Source organism: Protopterus annectens, chromosome 12.part0 (assembly GCF_019279795.1).
Source record: "Protopterus annectens isolate FY-2018-M chromosome 12.part0, PAN1.0, whole genome shotgun sequence".
Classification (NCBI taxonomy): Eukaryota; Metazoa; Chordata; order Ceratodontiformes; family Protopteridae; genus Protopterus; species Protopterus annectens.
In genome coordinates, this window is record NC_056746.1 from 178,919,418 (window position 1) to 178,941,977 (window position 22,560).

Genomic DNA, 22,560 nt, shown 5'->3' on the forward strand with positions numbered 1-22,560 from the left:
AGGCTGGCAATAAAAGCACATGAGCTCAAGTCAAAGGCTCCATGTCTGTCTGCCTTTCAGAATATTACAAAATTTTCAGTTTATAACATGTCCCACCCTTTTGTGCAAAACACTTAAGTGTAAAAAAGCATATTGCCAGACTGTGACAATAAAAGCCTCTGAAATGCTGGTTTTACCAGCTGTTTTTAATAGGCCATGTTTCAGTTTCTTACAGACAATTCACAATAAAAAGCATAAACCTCTAATAAAATACTCTGGTACAAAACACACACACATTCTGTCCCAGTGAAATGTGCCCTTGCTGAGAAGTTACAGTACTTCTGAGTTTGAAGGACTCACAGAAATGTAATGGCCATATTGTTCTTTAACAGATGCTGCCCCCACAAAAAAAATCAATAGTCACTCAGCATGACCGGCCTTAGGCATAGGTGAAGTAGGCGACTGCCTAGGGTGCCGTACAGGCCAGCCTCGAAAAGGGTGCTATTTTTAAGTATTTATTTATTTTAATTAATAAATTTTTTCTCGCTCGGCTCCCTGTTCAGGAAGCCTGAACCATAGCGTGAGATGGGGTGAGCGCCCTCCCCCTTACAGCTGCAGGTTGGCCCGGAGACTAAAAAAAAATAAAAAAATTGCAGTACACGAGTCTGTTACCTTAAGGAGGAACATTAACATGCATGCGTCATGACGCCAGCGTGGATGCAAATACATTATTCAGGCCTGCGCGTAATTTAAACTAGCAGTTCTTTTAAGAAATACGCCAAGTCCGTGTGGAGCCATTTGGTTTAGAAAGAAGGAAAGTGTATGCATGTTTGTGTTTAAGTGTAATTTAAGCCGCTAACTTCTGTATGAGAGAGGAAGTGTGTGTGTATATGTATGTATGTATGTGTATGGAATTTAAATTTAGCTGTTCTGTTTGCATGAAAGATAGTGTGAGTGTGTGTTAATGTGTGAGAGTAGATGCGTGTACATGTGTGTTGCTGATATGGTGAAAGTCTGTAGCAAATAGCTCTCAGCTGGCATCCAGGGAATATTGTCTGGACCAATATAACTGGAATTTTTAAATTTGGATAGTGTAAAAAGGACTTGATCTGAAGGGATTTCAAAGGAGGAGATGGAGACTGAAGCTGCAAGTCTCAAACCCACATACCACTATTTATTACTCAGGTGCATTGCTATTATACCTTAGCTGCATAGCTTCTTCTGTTTTTCATTTTGTGAGGGATCAGTGGTACCCATTACTCATATCTGCATAACATTTATCACATATGATTGGCAAATACACTCTCTAGTTCCTTCACTCAGACAAGAGTGTGTATCTATCGGTCAGTGTTCAAACCTATTGCTATGGTCTTTGATCCCATCCTATCACATCTAGAGTATCATTTGTGTTACTAATATTCATGCTTTCATTGTGTGTAAGAATCATTTATCTCTGAATTGTGAAGACAGTGAGAAAAAAAAGGACGTGGTGGTTTTACTTTGCATTTAGATAGGGAATAATCAAATTTTGCAAATATTTGGAACAATATTTGTTTTTTACTTTAAAACATGGAAGCAGATGGCATACTGGTGCAGCACTTAGCACTGTCACCTCACAGCAAGAGGTTCCATGGTTCAATTCTCAGCTGGGGTGCCATCTGTGTGAAGTCTGCCTGCCCTTCTGTGTTTGTGTGGGTTTCCTCCCGGTGCTCCGGTTTCCTTCCATATTCGCAAGACATACTGTAGGTGTAGCAGACATTCTAAATTGGCCCTAGGTGTGCATGTGTGTGTGTGTGCGTGTGTGTGTGTGTGTGTGTGTGTGTGTGTGTGTGTGTGTGTGTGTGTGTGTGTGTGTGTGTTTAGCATACCTTTTCAAGTGTCTGGATTTAGCATTATAGTTTTTGTCTGTTTCTCATAAAGTTTGTGGTTTTCTGGCAAATCAGGGAGGACGGAAGTCACAAAATTATATGTATATGAGTTTTAAACTTTGCATCCTCCACAAAATACATGCTAATACAAATACTGTTATTCTTTTAACTTTCTAAGTTAAAAGAGCACTACTTCAAACTGTACTTCACACTGTACTTCACACTGTACTTCAAACTGTACTTCACACTGTACTTCACACTGTACTTCAAACTGTACTTCAAACTGTACTTCCGACTGTCCCTATTTTTTAGCCATTGCATCCATGTTATTTTAGGCTTTGTGCAGATTTCTTGCACTAAGAGGTTGAGAAGTATGCATTTCTTTCAGCTGTACAGATGTTTGCAGAATGTCCAAATTCTTGCCTCATATTTTTGGCGTATTCCTCATAAAATGTGTGTTTTTCTGGAAAATCCCTAAAGACTGAAATAATTAAATGTCATACATTTGAGTTTCAGTCTTCATTTCCTTTAGACAATGCCTGCTAAGATAAATGCTGTTATTCTAGCAACTTTTTACGTCTATAAGAGCAATATTTATAATCTGTCCTTTTGGAGCCTTTGCCCCCCCCCCCCCCCCAATATATTAGGCTTTGTCCAGCTCTCTTCAGCTAAGAAGTTGAGAGGCATTGTATGTAATGCCCTAGTTGCCAATTATTTGGTGCATTTTTAGGTGAGGTAGTGGTTCTGCATTCCTGAGTGTGTCTTCCTTTGCTTAAGATGCCTAGTGACTATGAACTTGTTGGTTTCTCAGTTATTCCCTATTGTAGTATTACCAGCTTATCAGTTTTTTTATGTAACATAGGCAATTAATTCTTAAAGGGCAGCAAGCACTGAATTTGTAGATGAAACACTGAAATATAAAGTTGCTTGCCAGTAACAGCCTCTTCATTAGTTACAAATCTCTTTAATGTGGAATTATTCAGATGAAATTTACTTCTGGAGAGATTGTGGTTACTGACTTATACTGATGGATTGTAATGATAGAAGTCTTGAGTGGCCCTTTATGGTTAAAATATTCTGAAATGGGCGGTTATTTCATTATTGGGAAATGCATTGTTTCATTGCTTACTGGAAAAATGTTCAAAACTACAAATTTAAAACACACACTAACAAGTGGTGCCTTATTGTACAGGGAATTTGAAAGCAGTGTTAGTACCATAATTGCCTTTGGTGCAGAAGGCTGTGGATTCTACTCCCACACCATGTAGATGGAGTGCTGATATTGCAGTGCCCATATGATTGCATTATATGGGGGGGGTAGCGGTTTTACACTCCTGAGTGTGTCTCCTTTGTATGAGATATCTGGTAACTATTAACTTGTCAGTTTTAGTCGTTTCCTATTGCAATATTACTAGTTTATCACATTTTTAATTGTAATATAGGCAATTCTTCAAGGGCAACTTACAATTAATTTGTAGATGAAGCATTGAGGTGTAAAGTTGTTTGCCAGTAGCAACCTCTTCATTAGTTGCATATTTCTTTAATGTGGAATTATTCAGATGATTTTACTTCTGCAAGATTGTGCTTGAGTGATATTGGTGGATTGTAATGACAGAAGTCTAGCCTATTATGGTTGAAATTTTCTGAAATGAATAGTGTTATTACTGATTTTATACATCGTTTCATTGTTTATTGAAAGAACGTTAAACTGCAACTTAAAACGTTTTCTAACAAGTGGCAGTGGCATTATACAAGGAATATAATTTACTATACTCGGGAAGGTGAATCAAAGAATGAATACATGCATGCATGGCCCTAAAAATGTGTACAAGGAGTCTATTTTGAAAACAGCCCAAAGATAAACTTAATGGCCAGATGCATTTTCTATGAATGTGGGTTTTCATGCCGTTTCAATGGCAGAGAGGTTTAATGCCTATGCTAAGTCTGTTTTCATTGCGAGATTGTATTGTTTAGCAAATGGCTATCTGTGTTTGTGCTATTCTAGCTTAAGCTAATGTACAGAGGGAGGAGAGAGGTTGCTATTCTACTTTCACTGAACTGTAAGACTCGCTCGCCTACCCCAAAGTAAATTAAACTGTAAGTTAAGCAACCCTTTAAAACAAGGCACATGGTCTTCTATTTTTTTGAGGACATGATTTTATAGTAAAATATGTGTGAAGGAGCAACAGATAAAGCAGGTTTATTAAAGGAAAATTCCAGCGTCCTTCACTTGCAGTTTAACTACATTATAAGGTATCTTTTTTTTCTATGCATTTAAATAATTGAAGGAAAAGACTGAAGTGGCCTTCTTGGAGAGTGGCCTAACTGTGGGTGTGGCTTAGAGAGGTGTGCATTAGTATGGTGTGGGTGGGGCTTAAGGGGCACTGGAGTACTACTTCGCCTAGGATGCCATTTCAGCTAAGGCCGGCCCTGTCACTGAGAAGTGATCCTGTAACTACCATTTGCTTTCATACATCACGTCTCCCATAAATGATACCCACCTTCTGTATATTGTTATTGACACACAGAAGAAAACATAAAACATAACAGCCACAGTACCATATTTTAACTTGCTCTTATTAGACACACACACTGACCCTGACAAACCAAATTTTTATTTGATAGTTTTCATATAATGACCATGTATTTTCACATGAAACATGCCATCTCACCCCCTTCCCCATAAAGACATCCATCTTCTATGTATACCTTTGGTGTCTAATTGTGTGGAATGCAAAAAAAAAAAAAAATAGGACCATAATTTATTTCAGCCCCTCATTTTGGAACACATATACAGTGCTCCTGGCATTGGTTGGTTGTTGTGATTTAACATAACTCCTTTGCATGTTTTGTCTTATTGACTGTCTCTCCTGTCTCTGACAGAATTCTCTCAAGTCCATTCTGAGTATTGTGAGGGGCTGCACTCCACACACCCCTAAATAATATGGCAATTCTCTGGGATCACATCATTTGAGGAGAAGGGGAGCCAAGTTAGGTGAGTCCACAGATAGACCCCCCCAACTCACTACAAGAAATCATTGTCTACACTCTATCTCCCTCAAACTCGTCATGTCAATGACTGTTTGCATAACTCATTCGATTGTCCTTTGCTTTCATGAACAGATTGCCCCTCACCATCACACACACACATATATAAATACAAACATGACCCCTTATGGCAATCACCTCTCATGGGTGATGGCCACAACTGGTGTAATACAGCTACAGTATCTATTTCACTTGCAACTTTAGGACATAAATAACAGCCACACTAATCTACTTCACTTCAACACTAGATCACATCACCCACCTCACCCTGACTTCTGTAAAAATGTATGCAAAAAATTGTATAAGTGTATGATGTTGTTTGGCAATGTGTATTGTCACCAGTGTCCACATATCTATTTGGAGATTTCTGTGCAAAAGTGAAAAAAGAATCACTATAAATGTATTTCAACTTGGAGCTTTCAGGAACTATGTTTTGTTCTTACAACCTCCAAAAAGGTTAGTCACTTTGATTTGTCCTTAATGCGCAGCTCATAAAAATAAATCAATAAATAACTACTTTAGCCATAGCAGCACAGCAACCAGGAACAAAAGCAAAAGTTAAGGAGGGGGCAAAAAGCCCATATCACTGACAAATATGAAATATTCCTCTTCTCTTATGTACATAGAAACTGGCTAGAAAAACAATGTTTTACATTACCACACATTCTTCTGAAGAGTATGAAGTCTGTAATTCAAAAGTCTGCCATTATTAGTGTCAGCAAGTTCACCAATTTACCAGAAAAGAAAGGTATGGGTTATATCCAGCCCCACACTCAATGTACCCATTTATGAAGCCTGCCTTAGCCCATCCCACATGAATGGAATAGTCCCTAGCAGATGGCAGTATGATACACTAAAACAGAAAAAAAAAAAAAAAAAAAAAATATATATATATATATATATATATATATATATATATATATATATATATATATATTTTTTTTTTTTTTGAACCTGTTTCAAGTATAGGGCATTAAGGCAATCAGCAGGACTACTGTCTTTCCTAAACTAAAGTAATTAAACTAAATCTTTTGACAAAATCTTCTTCACCCATACCTCTCAACTTCTTTTTATGAGAATTCTGCACAAGGCAAAAATAATTGGGGTAGAAAGGCCGACTCAAGGGCATTTATAAATACTACTCTAATTCACTTAAAACGTAATATAATAGGTTTTGAACTGACATGCATTTTTGAACAATAAAATTATGAAATTCTATTAACTGGCATTACTGACTGTCCATCTATAATCCTCAGAGATGTACTAGAGAATCACAAATTTTATAAGGAACAAGGCATAAATAATAAAGCATCAAACAAGCGTGTAGCCAGGAATTTGCAAATTATAGACACAGGAGTCATAGTAATATTGCACCCCTCCACACACACATAAAATGTACGGACCATGAGTTGGCACTGCAGTACATTTCTCTTTGACCATATCACATAGACTTGCTTTTCGTTACTGCACCCCCCCCCATAAAATGTACGGACCATGAGTCGGCACTGCAGTGCATTTCTCTTTGACCATATCGCATAGACTTGCTTTTTGTTACTGCACCCCCCATAAAATGTACAGACCATGAGCCAGCACTGCAGTACATTTGTCTTTGACCATATTGCATAGACTTGCTTTTCGTTACTGCACCCCCCCCCCCATAAAATGTACAGACCATGAGCCGGCACTGCAGTACATTTCTCTTTGACCATATCCCATAGACTTGCTTTTCTTTACTGCACCCCACCCCCATAAAATGTACGGACCATGAGCCGGCACTGCAGTACATTTCTCTTTGACCATATTGCATAGACTTGCTTTTCGTTACAGTGCTGCACTACAATAGGCCTGTGTAGAATCGCTAGAACACTTCACTTACAAGGCAGTACTGTGCAAAGTCTCTATGCCTTATCATGGCCCCCAGGCTCATAGATGTCCACTGACACCAGTCCTGGCATTTAACACCAAGTGTCTGTGCATCATCACAGCAGCCATTCCAAGAGTTCCAATGACATTAGGTGAGGCCACAGATAGTCCCATTGTTGTTTTATCACATACTCCCAAGTATCAAATTTGGTTCCTTAATAGAAGACCAAAGACACATTCTTACGAATGCATCTTGGTCGAACTCAAAAGCCTGAAACGGCAAAATATCGAAGCGGCTTTTAAGCAAATTCTTTCCCTGGGAAAGAATTTGCTTGGCTGCTTCATTACTTTGTCGTTTTTGGCACTGTAGTGCGGTCTTGGAGTTGGTATATTTAAGTAGGGGGGGGTGTTTAATTTTTTTTTTTTGGAACAGCGATTTTTTTTTCCCTAGGAAAAAAAATCACTGTTCTGACAGTTCAAAATTGTAAGCTTTAACTTACATAGGGTTGATTAATCACTGTTTACTTTTTTAAGCATTCGGTGATCTAATATAGACCCACAGATTTGACAGTGCCGCTGTTTAGCACCAACCCTGTGCTCTACATCAAAGTCGCTAGTCCCATAGGTCTAGTCATACAAAGAACAATATGTAGCATTAACAACCATCTGTCCCACATTGTGGAAGTTCATCTACAAAGTAACACTCATCCTCTACATTCAGGCAAACTAGGCCACCAGATAAAGTATACCCTAACATCAATGACTACAGCAGCAATATTAATGCATTTAAACCCACCATAATGGTTACCCATAAATTCATGGACTTTAAAAAGACTAAGTTATATGGTGAACTCTCAAGGTTCAAATGAAAAATTTCCAGCCCCCATTTTGACTCAGTTGTCATTCATGCCAATGAATTTTACTCCAGTTTAAGAAGCAACAAAAACCAAGCTGTCACAATCAGCCCCAAATATACTGGAGAAAATAAAAATAAACCATCTTGGAGGAAATCAACATTAATAATCTATATAATAAAATAAAAAAGCTAATTAATGTCTTTAATGAATCAAACACTACCTGCATTAAAGAGTCTGTCAAAAGTTCAGGAAAGAAACTGTAAAGTTACCATAACGAACACCATAGTGGAACATAAGTTAAAATTAGCATCTACAAGCACAAATAAGAAGAAATCCTTATTTAACTATTAAAACTGTTCAACTTAAGCAAAGCTACACGGTAAGTCCTTGACTCATTGAAAATAGCTATCATTATGGCCCTGCATAAACGGGCATATAGACTCATTAGCCTAATGAGTCCAGTTTGTAAAGCCATACAATGTATTAATTTATATCTAATTTCACAAGGTCCAATATAAAAAAAGAAGTATGGCCTAGACCCACAGTAATATGGTTTTGTCAGAAGAACATTGTGGCTATTTGATTTAGTAAACTTCTTTGAGAAACTCACTGCAGCTGTAAATAGCAGCCATGCAGTTCAGACAGTGTACCTGCATCTAGCTAAGATTGTTGACTCTACTCCCCATATGTTGCTACTCCATGTAAGCTTAAATGCCTTATTTTGTAAGACAGACAGCAAATTGGCTGATAGATAGCACTCACATAGTTGAAGTAGTAAGTGCCTCCTTAGAAAGCAAAAAGGTGGCTACAGGCATTCCTCAGGGCTAAGTACTGCAATCTCTTCTGTTCATTATCTACTTGTCACATTTCCAAACTGCTAACTGGGATATACTGCTAACTAAATATGCCACTGACTGCACAACGGTGGAGTCATTCACTCAGCAGCTGATACCAGCAAGGGCTAAGCCATACAGCTCAATAGTGTATTAGGAATCTGGCATAAGTTAAATGCAAAAGAGTGTTGCATTAACAACTTTGGTACACAAAACATGACAACTGCTTACATTATAGTCACTATTCCACTTCAGAATGATATGGTCATCAGGGAGCTTGTCATCCTTGTAGACAACTCCCTATCTTCTGTACACCATGCAGCAGCAGCAGTCAGGAAATCCTTTGGTCTAGTCCAGTTAATAAATCAAGGTTTCTCATCCAAGTCAAAACAAATTATCTTCCCTGTATACTCTTCCCTGATCAGATCAATTATGGAATATAATGCTCCTTTTCTGTATACATCTGTCCAAACACATCACTCAGCTACAAAGATCACTGAGTTTCCTAACTAAAAACATCACCAGACTAGGGACCCTCATTTACCAACACAGGCTTGAGACTCTGCCCTATATTCTATCTTGTATAAACTCCTGTGCTGCGATTTATGTCTACCATTGTGTGTTACTGATGATTCAACCCTCTTTGATCTCCTACACTCTCACTAAAATTCTTCTACAAACACTCAGACTAAAGACTTGAATCTCCACCAACAAATAAATATGATATGATGGAGGGAGAAATTTATTGCACAATGCTTCCCCATCTCTAGAATGTTACTTAAAAAACAGAGTGATACCATTGTTCGCTTTAAGGCAAATCTTGACAATTAGAAGGGGACCTATTCATCCCCATACTGACTTTTTTGTCCCTCCTGGAGAGAGGAGGTACCTTATGAGGCTATGTGTTGACACTGGCTCTGCCTTGTATATTCTATAATTCAGTGAATTTCTAAATATGTAAAGTGGCCAGCAATTTCATTTTTTCTGACCATAGTAACACAACATGGGTAACCAGCAGGTCTCATTATTATGCAGTGTAAGCTCCTGCAATTGTTTGCCCTGAATTGGCAATCTCTAGTCACATATTACTATGATAGTGACTACTGAGAACTGTGCAGTCTGAGTACCTGTAAATGGTTAACCTTAGCAACCGATCACAGTGCTTTAACGACAATCTTTAGTCTAGTAGTCGTTTGACTAGAGACTGATAGAAACTGTAGAGTTGTTTTTCAAGTACATTTTTTATTGTAACAGGAATCCAGAGAAAACTGTGGGCAGTGATAACAGTAAATACTATTCACTGCAGACTGTTCAAGCCTTTTTCTACCTTTAGTACAATAGACGTTGGGAGGGCTTCCCCTGTATACCTCTCAACATTTTCCTTGAGAATTTTGGACAGTCAGACATAATGGGAGGGACAAAATCAGGGACAATTTACAACTATTACTCTAATTCATTTTTAATGCCACGGTGGTACAGCGGTAGTGTTGCTACCTCACAGCAAGAGGTTCTCCCGTTCAATTCTCAGCTTGGCTTGGGAGTGCCTTCTGTGCGGAGTCTGTATGTCCTCCCCACGGTTGAGTAGCATTCGAAAGACATGCGTGCGTAAAAGGGCGTGCCTTCGTTGAAGGTTGGGCGTTGAGCTGGCACCTCAGCGTTTCATAAAAATCTACTGCCTATCATTAGTGGACCGGAGTTCTGCTGTGGCGACCCCTTACCGGGAAAAGACAAACAACAACAACTCTAATTCATTTTAAAAAGTTAATAGAACAGCAGGTTTTGCATCATCATGCATTTTCTGAACAATAAGAAATGTGAAACTTTAATATCTAATATTATTGATTAACCTGTAATCCTCAGTGTTTTACCAGAAAATCAGGGAAGGGAAAAAAATGTGATGGAAAAATCAGAAACATTTTGAAAAATCAGGTACAGTTGAGAGGAATATTGTTCCCTGTATACCTCTAAGCTTCTTTGTTCAAGAATTCTGGACATAGCAAAAAGCAATGAGGGGACAAATCAGGAAAATGTTTAAATATTACTATAATTCATTCAAAAAATTAATAAAACAACACGTTTTACAACAGTGTGCAGTTCCTGAAAAATAAGTATGAACAATGTTTAGCACTATGGACTTCTCTGAAATCCTCAGTGATTTACTAGAGAAATTAAACATTTAATGAGAGACGGGAGAAAATGAAAAAAAGTCAGGTACATTTTGCAATGGAAGGGATGAAAGCACATATACACTCCCTTATCCGTATTCTTGGGCTAGGGAAGTGATTTATTTATTTTTTAAAGATGTTTGAAGGAACTCCTTTTGTATTCTCTCACTATCAGCCTGTAATTGGGCAGCAAACAAGTTTACCTAAATGAGTTCAGATTACTTAGACAAACAGGCATGGTTTGATTTACAGCAAGAAATAATGGAAGACTTATCTTTTTAAAAAGTACCTCCTGCCCCAAATTGCAACACAATAAACATTTATTTTCAGTTGGTTTAGAAATAAATTAACTCTTTAATGAGGTCTGAAATTTGAAACAAACAATATTTGTTGGAACTTTTAACTATCTCCAAGGCTAAGTAATCGCATCTTGGTCTGAAACTAATTTACCTCTTTGAACCCTAAGCAACATTAATGCATTATAGTCTTTGATGCCTACAAACCTCAATGGATTATCTGCTGAATCCTGAAAGATTTCTAACAACATGTTTTTCTAAATTCTGCTCAGTAAACTGTTAATATCAGACAAATACTACATCAAAACTTGCAACAACAACATTTTTCAAATCAGAAGAAGCTTTTCTTTACAGTAACAATGGTTTCATAATTGTAAAATGTTTTCCTGATTTTATGTTTTATTTTGCATACAGAATAGTCATATTTTACTTCAGGTTTTGCATCTCAGTACCCAACAGCAAGGACTATATTGTCAGTAGCCCACATATCCATTATGCAAGTAATAGAGCTACACTTTTGTTTTGAGTATATTTTCAGCAGTATAGATATTTTGCTCATGTGTTTAATAATATTTGCAAACAATACTAAATGGCTCTGAAAATGTAGCAATGGAATGGCAAATACTATGTGGCAATTGTATCTTCCTTCTGTATCACAAATGGTGCCATACAACATGTAACATTCACCATCTTTTTTTTTTTTTTAATATTCACTCAGATTTGCAAATAATGATAATGTTTACAACTACATGATACTCTGGGGATTTTATATGCTAAGAGAAGTTGAAGAAATTTAGGGCAACTAGAGCTAAAATTATATACGGAAGTGATGCACCTACAAAGTATGTACTTACAGCATGAAAATATTATTAGACAGTGACACAGTGATCCTGAAAAGGCAGACAGTAATCCTCACTGACTTACCAGGAATGGCAGACTCAAACAGGCAAGCTGTTTAAAATTAGATTTTTTTCCTCCATTTTTTTTCTGTGAGAGCCACATAAAGAAATACAGCACTTGTACATGTTTCACTCAAAAGATCACTAAAACCTTTCATTGAACTGTATATTTGTTTCTACAAAAGCTTTACAGAACTTGTAACAGTCCTGGTTGTCTCAGGATACCTGTGCTTTGCTGACTTAGCTCACTTTAAAATACAATGACAGCAAGTTTTTTAATAAATTAAATCTTGTTTTGCACAAAGTGATATGCAACACCTGAATAACTAGTTCATAGGTGAATGCTAGACTAACTGCCTTGAAGGACCATTTTAAACAGATCAAATAACCCAAGGTCAGATTTGAACCACTGTACTTTATGTTGATAAGGTGAAGACATTAACCATTAGGCCAAACCCACACACTGCTTTTGCTATTGATTCATCTTTGAAATAAACAATGTAACTGTACTACCGGCTAAGAAGCTATCTGTCCCATTGCTGTCTATGTACCAAATTCAACTGTGATCCTAATTCAAGGTGTGGCATTGGAGTGGCCTAATAACAAGTGTGTGGCTTCACTTTTCAGTCTGACAGGAAATAATGTGCAGGGGAGTAACTCAGTGTGAAGAATGGGAGTGGCCTAATAACAAGAAGGTGGCTTCATTTTTAAGCCTGTCAAGAAATAATATGAAGGAGGGAATCAACTCAAGAAGTGATCACACTTTTGTAGCAATAATAAAAGAGTTCCTCGTGCATTTAATTTCTGCAATGCATGCATATCTAAATCAAATGTTCTGCAGCTTTAAAAGCAAGACTCTTTAAATTCAGCTTAAGAGTAACTAACAGAATCATTAAAAGGGATGTTTCTGGCAAAAGCAGCTTGTCTAAGCAGAGACTACCTTTAAGGAAGAATATTGTATTCCCTATGTCATGTGGAAACCACAGAGGGGACAGTACATACAAAGCAGTTGTACCCCCCCCCCCCATTTCAGGAAAATAATGTTTCAAAATGGTACTTAATGATTTCAACTGTTATGTTGTGCACCATATCCATTGATCCTATACACAGGCTGAACAAAGTATATAAAATTAATTTCTGTTGTGAAAGAATTGTGATCTCCCAAAGATTACCACACATCTTTTTATATAGCACAGTACTGATATGAGCAGCTGTATCCTGTAAAATGATGAGATCTGATGAAAATTGGCAAATGCCCTGATATTTTATGAGAAAAATGTTTTCTAACTTTTCTCTAAATACTGAAAAAAGTGTGTGTTATGTGAGACGTTATCATAATAGATTTTCAAGGAGAGGGTGCTGTGAGAATAACTCCATACATTTACATTTCCTTTTCTTCAGTCCATGCATTCTGGCTAGATGTTCCAAGCTGTTATCCTTCCCATGAAGAACATTACCACTGAAACAGGTGGCAGAGATTCACATGTGTTGAGAATATTTCCATGTTTTGGTTTTAAATCTTTAAACCTGAAAACTTCAGAAAGTAATAAAGTGTAAATGCAGTGGGTAAATGCCCAATACCAAGTCAAACAATAAATCAGAATAATATTTAAAATGCTAAGCCATACACTGTTATAAACATAAAACAGTAATATAGTCCTATACAGGTAATGCAGAAAAGGATGTTTACCATGACAGCAACCTCTCCTCAAAAAATCTGCTGAATGGCAAGGATCTTACACAATTAAACTATGCTCTTCAGTGAGAACCAGTGTAACAGTAAGGCATTACATTTAGGTAGAATTCTAAACATTACATGGTTACCCTGTGGGGTTAATATTTAAAAGATATCCTGCAGCACAGCTCTGCCAAAATTTCTCTGTCTCTGGACTACTCCACCAACTTGTAGTGTTGTGAAGATGTGGACATCAGTCCCTGTGGAAGCTTTATCCAAGATTCCTTACACCATCTTTCTCCTAGGCACATGGTCAAATTCACAAATCAAATAAAATCATTCCAAAACACTTGACTTGCCGGTCAGTCATGACAATTCTATAATCAAATATTTCACCCAATTTACCCATCAGAAAACCATTAAGATAGGGGTCTATATTAAAAGCCCAAAATGACAAATGCTCGAGTCTATGTACAGCGACACATAAAGGTCGATGTACATAAACAGCGAAACACAAAAAACGCAATATTTGAAATGACGAATGAGTCCCATCATTAGAACGTGCCACACAGGTAAGTAAAAAAATACACTAAATAATTGCTTTAACACCTTTTTGCAAGTGGGCAAGCCCCCTGCACCCCCCACTCCCCCCACACCCCCCTACCTTAATATACCAACTCTGAGGCTGCACTACAGTGGGAAAAAGGATATATTTCCTTATCCCCACCATTGTGCTGCTGACCAGAAAACACGTTCGATGTTTATGTGTCCATGTACATAGACTCGAGCATTTGACATTTCAGGCTTTTGATATAGATCCTTAGGACAGGCATATCTCATATACCTTTCTTCTTAATTCATGTATCCAAAAGATCATCAATATCAGAACAAACTTTAAATTGGTATTGAAACAAATTTAGCAGAATTTCCCACTGAAATTAATTGTAGAGACTTCAACCAATGGTCCAAGACTTCAAAGATTTCTTCTGTGCTCTAGGCTAAAATCTTTAGGTGAATTTGAAAACAAAGTGATTAGTATGTGCTTTTCAGAAAATTTTGAATAAAAGAGCAATTTTGCCTTTTTTCCAAATATCTAATACCATACTTCCTCAATGATGTTATACATAAATATACTGTAAGCTCACTAAGTGTATCTCCAACAGCTCTCATGCTACCCTTGATGACAATCCTTTTTTTCTTTTTGATTTAGATACACTTATTCCCCAAAATTTTGCTCACAGAAATTTGATAGTGTAGGACAATCTCATCAAATTGTTCATCTTAAAAAAACTTCCAAGTGAAGCATTCTTTGCTGGCATTAACTCATACAGTACATCAGTATAAGTATGTCGTCTCCACTGTTTTTATCCATCTCTTTCCCACCAAATGTAGCACTCAGCCTGCTTTCTTATATACTTTCATATAGCTAGTTAATGCTTGTAAGTTCCTTATTCTCCATTATTTTTTGTCAATAAAACAGACAAGTGTTCATAAGACAGGGAAAGTTTTGTTTACAGACAGAATCTCTAGCTGTTCTGTCATACAGTGGAAGAAAACACCTCTGAGAGCCCACATTTCCACACTGCTTTATTTTTGACAAAGCTACCAAACAGAGGAAGGTGACACAAACATATTTTTTATTGTAAATCAACCTTTCAAACTGTAATTAAAAGCAAAGATATCAGTTATTGGTAAATATTACCCCATCTTTTTAAATCCAAGGAATCCCACCCTATATATCAACATTCTGAACACAGGACAACTGAATAGGCATACGTTTCTATGAAGTACTGTATTCACTACAGGGTTTTTGGAGACACTGATTCATGTTGCCTCTCTGAAAACTTTACATGATGTTTTAAGCAATCACAGTTTCAAATCTGCAAAGAGAGGTAGGTATGGATTACAATCAAACTGAATACCTGCATCTTAATGCCCTACAGCAAATTATAATCAATGAAGACATGATGAAGCAGTCTCCCAAACAGGCACCAGAACACTAGATTATATGCTAGAGTGTAACATCCATATTTGTTGCTAGGAAGAGGTGACCCCCAGGCATGGAAGTCCATGAGTGCTTCCATTGTCTGTCCTTGAATGATGAATTGTGGATGGACATTTTTTTGTCCTGATGTCTTTGGTCTTTTTGAGACTGAATGAGAGTCCCAAACTTTAGTAAGTTTTTGGAATCTGCAAGAATGGTTCCATTAGCATAATACAGAAGATCACTGACAAGTGGCTACAAATATTAGGTCTTCCAGATCATATGCATATGAATGACTGAAGAGCACTCCACCAATTCTGCTTTCTTTTTCAGGGGAAAGCTCTTCCTTGGTGAATATAACTGTGATAGTGGGATGAAAGACAAGGCTGGGGAAATTCAGAAGCCTCTTGCAACATCTTAGCAAAGTATCCAAATCTTGTTAATTCAATCTACAAGGCTTTATGACTTATAGATTAAAAGGCATTCATCAGAACAATAAAAGCCACATAAAGCCCTTGATGCCACTCCTTGTACTACTGTTGGATCTGCCAAGCAATACAGACCATATCTAATGTATTAAGAGATGTTTTAAATCCACATTGGCAGGATTACTTAGCAAAGGGAAGAAAGTCTCTGAAAGGAATACAAATTAGGACTTTTCACTTCAATAATGAGTACTATGATACTAATTTCTACACGACTACCTGCTGCTCTTCATGATGATGATGATGACATTCATCATATCTTTTAGAATACTCTTAAGTTCTAAATTCTGAGAAGAAGATTGGGGGCTTTAGTACCAGCCAATTACTTATCTCTGGCATTAATGATTTAATCTAGTTTGTCATCTGATCTGTCAGCTGTGTTGTTCTTGGTTTGTCTGACAGCACATCTTTTGGTCTTCAATGTGAAGAAGGTCAGCAAAAGATTCTTAAAGGAAGATGAAGGTCAGATTTGGTAGTCACTTCATCACATATGACTCTTGCTTCACAAGAATCTCAGGGAGTTATTTTTCTCTACAATCCCTTAATATAGCCTTAAAATTTCAGATCTTCTTGAAATATGAGGGGAATTGGACCAAAAGAACTTGGTTGATTATTGATTCTTATATCCTGAAAGAAGCTCCACATGTAGTGTATGTCAATGAAGAGCTGAATCTCCTTGGTCTAGTGTTGACACCATTTCTTTGATGTTGAGCTTTTGCCATGAGATGCTTGTATCACTTTATTTTGTTGGCATAAGACATCATCTTTGTGTTTGCCATGAGAACTTCACTAGGTGAACAGGTCTTGGGTCACAGAATAATTTTCATTAAAACTAGTTATGGTGATACCAGGTGATGTAATCAATACATACATCACATACTGTATATATGGTCGTCTTGTTTTCCTTTCATTGCGTTTCAGTTCCATCATCAGCTGTGAATGATTGAATGCTTACATGGTAACATCTTGAACCAAATGATATTAACGGACATGGTGCTAAACTTCATGTGCACCATTTTGGTTGCCTTTGGTGATTCTGAGTAAACGGATATTCTTGACAGATCTCATAAGGTGTCTGTCGGTCTGCCCAGCAGTCATCAATTTCATGTATGGCCATTGTGATGTGGACACAATTTTGACTATGATGTATAACAATTACATAGTCAACAAGATGCTACTGCTTGCTATGGTGGAAGCTTTTGCTAGTTTTATACTTGTTTTAATTATGATTAGAATGTCTTTGGAGTTTATTTTTTCTTTTTCACCTTAATATTCTCAGTGGTAAAATTAAAGTGATCTGAATTATGTACAGTGCTAATAATGAAGTTTTCAAAAATAATGATCTTGGCTTCATTTGCCTTCAGTTGTGATGTTGGTCAGGATTTCATCAAGATTGTATCGGAGCTATTTCTTGGTATCCTCTTCACTGCTAAATTTTAGAGCATATGTACAAATAACAGTGACATACTGCCTCCTACAACTTCTAATCAGAGAGTCATGAGATGTCAATTGATTTACTAGCTTGGATGGCACAGTGGTTAGCATTGTTGCCTCATAGCAAGAGGTTCTCCAGTTCAATTCTTGCCTGGGGTGCCTTCTGTGCAGAGTCTGCATGTCCTTCCTGCATTCATGTGGGTTTCCTCCAGGTGCCCTGCTTTCCTTCCAGGTCACAAAAACATGTGTCTGGAGTGTTTCTCCCCAGGCCTCTGCTAAAATTTGTCTCATTCCAAGTCAGACTTTACCAGTGAACAAATGTTAAATAAAAATAAATAAATTGTTCTTGATGACAAAGTAAACATTATGGGTGTATCTGGCTTTAGCAGGGTCCTCCTTTCCAGAAGGATGTTAAATCACTCACTGATGACCACAATATCTGCAAGTTCCTTAGTGAAGATATTAGTTCTTGGTAGTGATCCATTGTAGTGGTGTGCGTAAGAATATAAACTTTCCATGTTGCAAACATCACCATTGCTTTCCTTCTTCAACTAAAGGAAGCATGGTCATGTTGAATGAAATAATACAGAAAGGAGAAAGTGAAGCAGCCTAGGCTTAGGCTTCATTTTTTGGTTCACCCTAAGGGATGCACAATGACTGCTTAGTCAGTGAAGAAACTATCTAACTGCAAGTCTGTCTCAGAGATTCATATCTAGAAAGTGTTAAATTGACCAATCTTATCTGCGCCTGTTAATTTATCACTGTAGGATATGAAGGCCTGTGGGTCTGATGTTACCCTCTAGGAAACTTGCATGTGGAATATTTTAATGTACAAGAAGCTGGTGCTCTAACAATTATCCAGACTTTACGAGTTGGATGTTAGGATCCCAGTGGCAAGCAGTATCCAAGATAACAGGGAATACCATCTTGTTCTATGCTTTATTTGCCTTCACAGCTATTGAGATTTTTTGATTTTCCTCAATTTGACACACCAGTGAAGCCTCTAGAGTTTGACCTGCTCTTAGTCTAAGACCTCACCTCAATCCTTTTTGTCTTTAGTGGCCCTTTCAGATATCTGAGGCTCTGGACTAAATTGCTCTGAGGACCATCATAGTACACAGTACTCTCCACCATGACTTATTCAGAATTCAAGGAGCATTTTGATCTTCAAAGCCATGTTGTGAGGTGACCATGGCAACCTTGGTTCTCTCAGTTCCTACACCTGTCCATCTCTCCCCCAAAATTTGCTCTTTTTTCCAGATAATTTTGCATTTAGTAGGATCTGAAAACCTTCATTTTCATGTTTATTGTCTTCATATTCATTCATAGAAATTGTACTTCCTTTAGTTGTCAGAACCTGTGGTCTCTCTAAGCAAATGTTCAAAATGTTATAGGCAACATGGAGATAATCCAATTGAAAGTCACATTCCATGTAATGGAAATTATTCTTTATATGGGGTAAACTCATATAATGTTTTCCTATTTCAGGAATAAAAAAAAATTGATATCTCAAAAAACAAGTCATTAGGGTCTGGCTTATCCAACCATCAGATTTAATTTTATACTGGTTTTTAACTTTATACTCATCTACTATGTTTTCCCCACAGATGCGAATTTTCCCACCACAGATTAATGACAACTACTGTCACCAGCTTGATAAGCCAAGACCATGTCCCCAGTTAACAGATGGAAGTTTATTGACTACAAGTCTCCACTTATATGTGGTCAAGCAGCCAACTGGGCCTCCACACCCACCCTCCACCCCATCACCCCCCAACCCTGAAGAAGTACATCAGCTCTTGCTGCACAGTCCTGTCCTCTGCCCAAGCTCTTTTAGCAGTTGTGCTGCTAGTCAGACTTGGGTCATTTGTATTATAGTCAGAGTTTTCTCCTTCCTACTCTATGTTCTTATGTTAGAAAGAAATAGCATAACAAGAATACAAAGGAAAGGTCCTTCTAAGTGAATTCAGTGTTCATAGGTCAATACTAAGCTGTTGCTCCAGAGGGCCATTAGTGGCCTAACCACAATACCCCAAAAATGTAGGTACCCCACTGACATGACTAACTTCTACCCAATCTCAACTTCTTTCAATGAGGACTTGAGGTGATTGCCCATTCCTCCATACAGATTATGCTTTAAGACAGTCAGGAAGCCACGTTGCTTTACATCTAAAAGAAGTTTATTCCATAAAAGAGGTATTCTCTGGGGGTATGTATCTCTCTCATGAGCAGGTCTTATTTATGTTGCAGTGAAAGTTAAGATCCCTTGACTGGGTGTTGAGGGAGGTATTACTTTTGTGGATGTACAGGAGGTCATATAGGACTGGATCCTACGAGGGTCTGTAAGTTAGCCAGAGGTTACCTTACAAGAATGTGTAAGAAACAGAAAACAGAGAGAGGACTTTAAGGTGATCTGGGTAGGTCAAGGAAGACATGTCTTGGATTATCTCTATGGTCTCTCAAGCAAGGTTATTTGCTTAGAAGAAATATACCAAAGGGGCCATTATATTCTATTATGGCCTTGATGAGTAAGAAGTAGAGAAGGATGATAACTTCCATAGATCTGGAAAAAATAGCCCGAATGATTAGTCTAGCGAGGTAAAAGGATTTTCTAACAGTAGCGAAAACATGATGATCAAAGAACAGTTTATTGGCTACCAAAATGCTCAGGTCCCAAACGGTGGAGTTAACTTTCAAACGGGTGTCATCTACTTAGTAGGATCATGGGTGTCCAGTTTTGCCTAAGGACACAGTACTGCATTTCTTAGTATTTAGTTTTAGCCCATGGTCCTAGCACCCTGTATCGGTGTGTGCTAGTCCCTCTCCAAAAGAATTTGGAAGTCAAATATGAGTTAATAACAACTCCAAGTTTGCAGTCTGCAAACTTAGCAAGCCATAGGCCCTTGATGTCAGCCTCAACATCAGATAAGTAAAAGCCAAACAGAAATGGTCCTAGGACAGATTCCTGGGGTACACCACTGGTAACTACTCCTTTCAACAAGAACATGCCTCCCATACTAATACATTAGGTTTTGGCAGTTAGTCAGTTAGCTATCCAGAAAGTAACACAGAGGGTTACATTCAGTTTGATTAGCTTGTCAATACCTCAATGTGTGATGGTATCCAAGGCCTTAGCCTGGTCCAGGTCCAGGTAGACAGTGTGAGCCAATTTGAACATCTCTGATGCATCAGTGATGTTCAAACAAGCCTACCAGGTTAAAGGCAGGATTTGCCTTTAACAAATTCAAACTGGCTTGGGTCTGAAGCTTGCAGCCTGCCTGTGCCCTTGTTAATACATTCCATAAGGATATGTTCCATTGCTTAACAGATGAGGTAGGTGAGGCTTATAGGTCTATAGTTTCCTGGATCAGCAGTGGATCCCCCTTGTGCAGCAGGATCACTATCACAGTTCTCCGTTCCTTTGGTACCTTACTCAGTGGAAAGGATGAGGTTGAACAGACTTAGTAGCCTGGGGCTGAGAAGAAGGCAGCCTGACACTTGTAGACAGCATTTCAGATTTTTTCTGAGATGATCAGAGGGTGTAGTATGAGTGTACTAATAAGATGGGGAAAGTTAGAGGGAGTAATGGGAGTACAGTTAGAGCTGAATATGTCTGCTAATATGCTAGCGTTGTCCTCAGGAGATGAGTAAGTGTTGTTCTGTTTAAACTCCAAGTATTACTGAGCATTACGTCTAAGGTTTCTGACATAGATGAAGAAGGCTTTGTGGTTTCCTAATTAGAAGTAGCAGTTTTCAATGGGTACCTGTCAAATCTTCGAATGCTCAAAATTTCAAACGTTACATGGTCGAGACCAAACGTTCGAAATTTTGAGTGCTCGAAGATAAACTTTCAATGGCACCATATGGTGCAGATAGGGAGATTTTCCCTTTTCTGCACTGAAGTGCGGTCTCGGAGTTGGTATATTTAAGTAGGGGGTGTGGCGGGGTGCAGGGGTGCTTTCCCCCTGCCTACACTGTTAAAGTGTTTTGTCTGTGGGTTTTTTTTTTTTTTTTTTTTTTTTATGTTCGAACATCCAAATGTCGAACATTTGGTCTTGACCATGTAATGTTCGACATATTGGATGTTCGAACATTTAACATAGACCCTTTTCAATTCATACTTAGCTTTGGAGGATATGACTTTGTTTCTGACTTCTTTGTTGATTTTTCTGATTACATCTCTAGATCTTGGGCTATTCAGTTATTAAGTTTGCTTTTATTGGCTATGAGTTTCTTCCTCTTATTGTATGTTTTTTTTTTTAAACAAAGGTTTCATCACAGCAGTTTATTCCTGAATTTGGCATTATATTTGTATCTTATGGGGATAGATGCCTCAAAGTATGCTTTTAGGGCATTGAGGTAAGGAGAACACTTAAATTTCAACAAGTGATTAGTTACCTGGATTAAGTTTACCTTCAAGTAATCTCTAAAGATAGAGATTTTTTTCTGTAAGTTAGTTTTGCCCCTCGTAGTGAGTGTTACTTAGTGGTGAGTTTTGACCGTTTATGTGCTAACAGAAGATGTTGAGCATAGCGTAGCAATATTAGTGAGAATCAGGTCCAATATTTGTGAACGTTTAATTGGGGCTTGAACCAGTTGGTCTAGGGAACAGCATTAATGAAGTCCAGGAATCTTGGTATGTATTTATTTGAGGTGGTGTGGGTTTCTCAGTTAATGGTGGTATAGTTGGATTCTCCCAAGAGAATAGTGTTTTGCTTAAAAGAGTGGGATTTGCCTTTGTGATGCAACTGCAGGAGATCCCAAGTGAATCTCAGATGTGATTACTGAACAGACAAGTTTATTTTCATTTTGTAATGAAGGAAAAAATGCAAGTATCACTTATAGAAAGCTGAGTGAAAAGAAATGAAACATCTTCACCTTATGAACTAATTTCAATGCATGAATATTTACCTACCTCACATCAAAGGATTCAAAAATCTAATTTTACACTGGAAATGTGCAGTTATATCTCTGAATCTTGAAGTGGAGAGGTAATGTGGTCTTTATTATGGCAGTAGTAAACATTAAAAAAACTTGGTCTGCAACGTTAAATGTATCTGCACATGTGCAGTGTTCAATAATAAAATTCATCTGAGGAGTATATATATATATATATATATATATATATATATATATATATATATATATATATATATATATATATACTTTCCTCA